Source organism: Pteropus vampyrus, unplaced genomic scaffold (assembly GCF_000151845.1).
Source record: "Pteropus vampyrus isolate Shadow unplaced genomic scaffold, Pvam_2.0 Scaffold172, whole genome shotgun sequence".
NCBI lineage: Eukaryota > Metazoa > Chordata > Mammalia > Chiroptera > Pteropodidae > Pteropus > Pteropus vampyrus.
The window spans coordinates 1395494-1401723 of record NW_011888953.1 but is presented as its reverse complement, the minus strand read 5'-3'; the positions used below and the strand labels follow the sequence as shown (position 1 = coordinate 1401723).

Below are 6230 nucleotides of genomic sequence, written 5' to 3'. Positions count from 1 at the left end.
AAAAATGAAAAATAGAACTACCTTTTGATCCAGCAATTGCACTTTTGCATATTTATCCAAAGAAAACCAAAGCACTAGTTCATAAAGATCTATGCAGCCCTGTGTCCACGGCAGCACAGAAGATGAAATCACTGCCCAAAGTTACACAGCTAGTAATTTGCAAAGACAAAACCTGAACCCAGGTTTGTCTCAAAACTTGTGCCTTTTCCAAAAATAGTAAGGGAAAAATTAATTTTTTAAAAAAGATAATCCTCAAAAAGACATACATAGTATAATAATACAAATATAAATATCCTTTAAAAAAAATCAGGTTATCGGAGGAATCCTTAATTTATAGTCTTGTATTTTATAATTCCCCCATACTAATAAGAATTATTCTAAAAAATTCATTCAAGAAATAGTTACTGAGTACCCGCAACTACTATATGCCAGGCATCGCTACTATGACTTTTTTTCCTACATGAGAAAATGAATCCAGTTTATTAAAAACTCAACTTATGTCAATTTTAACATTTTAAGACAAGATACCAAAAAACACTGTATTCATTCTATCAAACTAATTTAGAAGTTATTCAAAACTTAAGGAATTAAGGAGAAATGAAGAGCATAAAGCTATGAGCACATAAAATGTAATGGCAAGTGTGGTGGGTTGAATAGTGTTCTTTCCCCTGACATTCATGTCCACCTGTAACCTCAGAACTCAATCTTACTCGGAAACAGGGTCTTTGCAGATGTAATTAGTTAAGAATCTCAAGATGAAATCATTCTAGATTTATTTATGGTGAGCTCTATATCTAATGACTAGTGTCCTTCATAAGAAAACACAAGAAGCAAATACACACAAAGACAGAGGCAGAGATTGGAGTTTTGCTACCACAAGAAAAGGAATGCCAGCAGCCACTGGAAGCTGGAAGAGGCAAGGAACAGATTCTCCCCTAGAGCCTTCGAAAGGACTGTGACTCTACTAACCTTGGTTTTGGACTTCTGGCCTCCAGAACTGAGAGAATAAGTATGTTGTTTTCAGCCACCCAGTTTGTGGTACTTTGTTACTATGGCCCTAGGAAACTGATACAGTAAGTTTATCAGTTCCTAAGTGAATTTTCTAAAACATGACATGAACAAAAGTAATATCTTTTTGAAACAGGTTTTCTAAACTGCAGTACACATGCCCAAGTATTCTTGAATGGAACACTGCTGTACCTGATGACTGGGAACCAAGCAGATGTTCAGCGTGTATGAGCAGCAGTTACTCCCGTGCCCGCACACAGTGACATCCGTAGGAGTTACTTCGCTGGACAGGACATCTTGCTCCTAGGACTTCTTGCTCCTGGGCTATTATGTTCCAGCTCTTGTGGTTTTCTGCTTTTTAAGTTGTGTCTCATCCTTCACAGACTATCAGAAGTCAACGCTGACAGCCCCCTCTCCAGTGTTCTAATTTGGGGATTCTGATTTTCTATGGGCTAGAAAAACCATAAAACTAAAATTATAGTGGATTTGCTAAAGTTTGCTCTACAAAACAAACACTAGGACTCTCCACAGAAAAAGATTTCATAATCAAGGAAGTCTGAAAAAGGACATATGTTCTCCCTTTTGGAAACTCACTATGCACATAAACATGGTAAAGGCTCTGAAAAAGCCCTGTAGTAGAGAAACCTGTTGAAAGCTGTTTAACCTGGTATTTCCCGGTCTTAATTGGATATAGGCTTTTCCCTTCAAGGTTTTCAAATAATGTCCCAACTCTGGTGACTCAAAAATACTTTTTCTTTCAGCGTAGGCAGTATCCCCTCTATTCTTTTTCTCCTTTTCTTTCTTCCCCAGCAAGTCTTAGTAATTTAAGGCCGTCATATGATGATCTGCTGTGTTTTCCTTAAAGGTACAGAAATACTTGCCTTGAACCCAATTACCAAAATACGTCAATATTAGAATTTCAGTAGCATAATACTTTTGAAAATAGTCTCATCACTTAGGAAACACACATTGTCACATTTGAGCCTCAAAATAAACCTATGATGCAGGTAATATGAGGCTCTGAGATAATTATGTAATTTGTCAAGGTAAAGCTATTAAGTTATCAAGCTGGGCCAGGTCTTCTGACTCCAAGTCTTTTGACCTATCCATCATGTGCAGTGTGAGAGGGAAAAAGGCGTAGCACAATAACAAAACCTGAACTGTTTTCTCAAAACTAGGCTAAAGATTCTCCATTGACTAAACTCAGCTGCAGCCAAATTGATTGACTGCTCCACAGTCAATCAATCAACATATCAGAAATGGACCTTTCAGGAATATGCATTACTAAGAGTTTTTTCCCCTTTCTCCGAGGTTCAAAATTTTACTCTTCAAACTGTCACAATTTTACAGTAGTGCTAAGGTGTTGCTTTTAAACGAAATAGAAAACAAGTATTTCTGCCACTGAAGCATGTCTCTCACAACAAAGGTTACTAGAATTCATGTCTTCCTCAAAGAACAGATCAGTCAACTAAATATTAGCTAACTACCTGTTCTTGCTATCTAAAGGGAACTTTATCTAACTGTAAAACATTGTAACAGATGCTCTTCTAATCAGATGTGCAATCCTGAAGTGAAACAAGATCATACTCTGAAAGAGAGGATTTTAAATAGGAAAGAGATGCCACAAAGATAGAAATATATCTACTAAAGATATGCTAATCACCAAACTATTTCGTTTACACTCTAAATTAAAATAATAGTATCTCATAAAAGTATTATGGAAAAAACAATCCTGGAGAGGGGTGAACTTTAAGTGCTATAGGTAGAAATTTAAGAATGCTACCTTTTCTTAACAAAACGTTTCAGGCATACCAAAAGGCACACCAAATACCTATGTCTCAACCACCACTAGCTTAAGCAATAAAACAGTATAGATACAACTGACGCCCAGTGTGACTCCTCCCAGATCTTTCTCCTTCCTCTCTTCCCAAACGTAACCACTATCTTGAAAGTAGTGTTTGTCTCTCCCACAAATATGAATCCATAAACGATACTGTAACATTGTTTTTCATGTTTGTCAAATTTAATTTTGTATACTTTTGAACACAAATCTGCACTACACAATTCAAAAGTACAAAAGGAAATAAGATGAAATGTTCCCCTGCTACCTAGTCCTCCTCCCCTGAACAACTAATTTAACAGTTTCATGTTTATCTTTAAAGAGACACTCTATACATATGCAAGAAGCTGCACAGATAACATATTTGCCCTGCTTTTTATACATAAATGGTAGGTATACTTATACATTGTTCTATTATCCCCTTATTTTTCCTCTTAAAAATACACCTTGAAAATTGTTTTCTAAATTATATAAAGTTTCTTGTTTTTCTTAATGTTTGCAAGGTATGTCACCGTATGGATAAACTATAATTTAACTGCTATCCTTACTTCCAATCTTTTGCACTGACAAACAATATGGCAATGAATACTCATTATTTCACATGCATGAGTATATCTATAGAATAATTTCCTAGAAGTTGAATTACTGGGTTAATTTTAATAAATACTGTCACACTCTATAGAGCTGGTACCAAATTATACTCCTACCTTCAATGTATGAGTATTTTTGCATGTTTTTAAAATTGATATAAATAACATGACTGTACATATTCTTCTACTTCTGCTTTTGTGGCCCAACCTTCTATACTTGAGAATCACCCATGCTGACATAGATAGCTCTAGTTCACATATAGATTTTTTTACTTAAATGTGTAATTTCCACTGTGATTCATTAGAGTTTTATGTATACTCACCAACTTAATAGATTCTATACATAAACAACTCATTTGCCAAAGACCACCCACCTCACTAAAAAGACAGCCTTCTCTTCTCTTGGAAAACTAACAAAAACTGCCATTTTAATTTACTGCAATAGTTATATGACTCTTTGTTCATTCATGCTTTTATAACTGTTCTACCTGGGAGGAAGGGGGAGTGGACCAGCAAGGGAGTGGAGACTGACTAACTTTGACAACCAGAAAAAAGAAATACCTTAGAAGTAACAAAAGATAATTCAAGCATAATTCCAAATTAACCCTCGTTGTCTGTTTAAACTTTCTCCTCAAAATGTTACCATTAAGTTACCAAAAGATTTTTTTTAGCCTGTAACAGAAAACAAAATAATCACTATGAATTTACAGTTTCCTCCTCCCAAATTAAATTTCCTCTAAGCATGGAATATTACACTGGGAATTTTTCTGTATATCAATATCTACTCCAAACTGTCTCCAATGAAATATATGGCTAATCATATTAAGGTTTCTTGTCAAATTAAAACTAGTATTAGTTACCAATGTCACCACTACTATAGCTATTTTTGCCTCACTGAATATCTATGTCCCCCTTTCTCTCTCCTAATAATTAATATCCATTTCTGTATAGGTATATACTCTGTCCCTCCACACTATCCAAGTACTTCATCAGAAGATGCTCTTAATAATATTGAATGTCAACTGTAATTGAAGAAAAATAATTTTTAAAAAAGATGTCCTCCCCCCCCCTCCCAAATATCTAAGAATGGACCATATTCCTCCAGGGGTAATTCCATCTCCCTTGCTTACTTAAGAACGTAAGCCTAAGCCAACTGGCACAAGGCACCCCAGGCCAAAGGTCTCATAAGCCAATGAGACTCATGAGAAGTATGCTGAGATTTCCTTGCTCTGAAGAGAGAACCTCACGAAGAGATATTCTTGGCTAGACTGAACTGGATTTTCTATTACTTGAGGCAAAAAGCATCTCAACTGTTTAACTGTTTGATCAACATCAACTAATGTATTTATGAACAATTTGAACCATATCTATGAAACCTATGATCCTTTGACTCATATTGGCCATTCTATATTTGGAGAGGTTGCTGACTTTGACAGCAACTCAAGAGAAGCACCTGTGGAGGAGTGAAGGCTAAGGAACAGCAGTCACTGGAGGAATTCACGTCACAGCCACATCACAGAACAAATTCGGAAAACAAAAAATTTCCTCTTGCTTTCCCATCTGCCATGCCAAAGCCACCTAGCAAATAAGAGACCCGACTCTTCTCAGGTCTGTATTAGGAAAATGATGAGCTTCCTAATCTAAGCAAAACTCTGGGAGGGGTGAGGGCACCGAGACTGTCATCACTATTTTAGGGGCATTAATGGGCATTTCTTACAAATTCTTGTAAACTAAAAGCAGTTTGTAAATGCTAAAAAGAGACAGCACAGCCAAAAATAAATAACTTCAAGGGCACAGAAACCTCTTACTGACCTAATACCCACCCTAAATAGCTGTTATTACCCTATTCTGGCATTTGCTTCTTACTTTCTTACATTGTTGGCCTTGCTGATTTTCATAAGAAGGTTTAGGCAGTTGCTTCCCTGTGGGCTATACAGCAATTTTCCAGTTCTATGACTCAGAAAGGACAAGAGAAGGAAGTGTTCTCCTCTTCTATCCCTAGATAAAATCAGAAAATGTTTATTTAGCTCTGGTAGAGCAAGGCTCAGTCAGTCAATTCACTGTACAGACCTTCACAAACTTTTTTTTCTTTTAAGTCCAATATTTACCAAGAGCTTAGTATATGCAAGTCATAGGCTATTATTTATCCAAAGCTCATGCACGAATTATCATCATCAGTTCCACACTTCCTTCCTCTGCATCCCTAATAACCAAGTCAAGTATTTTAAAGAAAAAAAAAAAATCATGCCTCACAAAGTTTGCAATTAAACTTCTCAGGTCAGAATTAGCGGATTGGAGAGCAAGTGTGCTATTTTTCCAGAATACCATGTTGAAACACAATGGTAAGAAAGTCCACATTTTTCTTAAAAAAAAAAAAAATCAATCAAATGATGTGTACTAAATCATTTATCAAAATGTAAACATCCTGTGAAAATAAATGGAAAGGAACTGCATTAATGAACTAATAAATACTATCTGGAGGCAACATCTGCACTTACTACCAAGTATGACATACAGACTGCAAAACTGGTAATTCAGAAACACTGAAGGCACGGAGTCTGCATTCGAAACATAAACATGCATCGCAAATACAGGACCAGTTTATATTCATTAACTGCTCCTAAAAAAATTAATTATCCTTTCCGATGAGATGGCCTTTTTAAAAACTCTGTATTTAAAAGAAAAGCAACCTGACTTTGCGGGGGAAACAGATTTCACACTTGAGAATCAGCCTGAGCAGGTGAGTCGACAGCCTCTTCAAGAGGACGGAAATACAGACAATGCCGAGGACG

General features: G+C 36.1%; 1 protein-coding gene across 2 annotated transcripts in view; it reads right to left on the bottom strand.

Moving 5' to 3' along the window:
- Positions 1-5447, bottom strand: part of PRKAA1 (protein kinase AMP-activated catalytic subunit alpha 1) — a 30120-nt gene extending 24673 nt beyond the window's left edge. Inside the window, exon 1 of one of the 2 annotated variants that reach the window (XM_011370684.2) lies at positions 5313-5447. The gene's annotated coding sequence lies outside the window, so the exon portion shown is untranslated. Of the gene's footprint in view, positions 1-5304 lie in introns of both variants that reach the window. The other variant, XM_011370685.2, reaches the window with a different exon arrangement.
- Between the last annotated feature and the right edge of the window lie 783 nt (positions 5448-6230).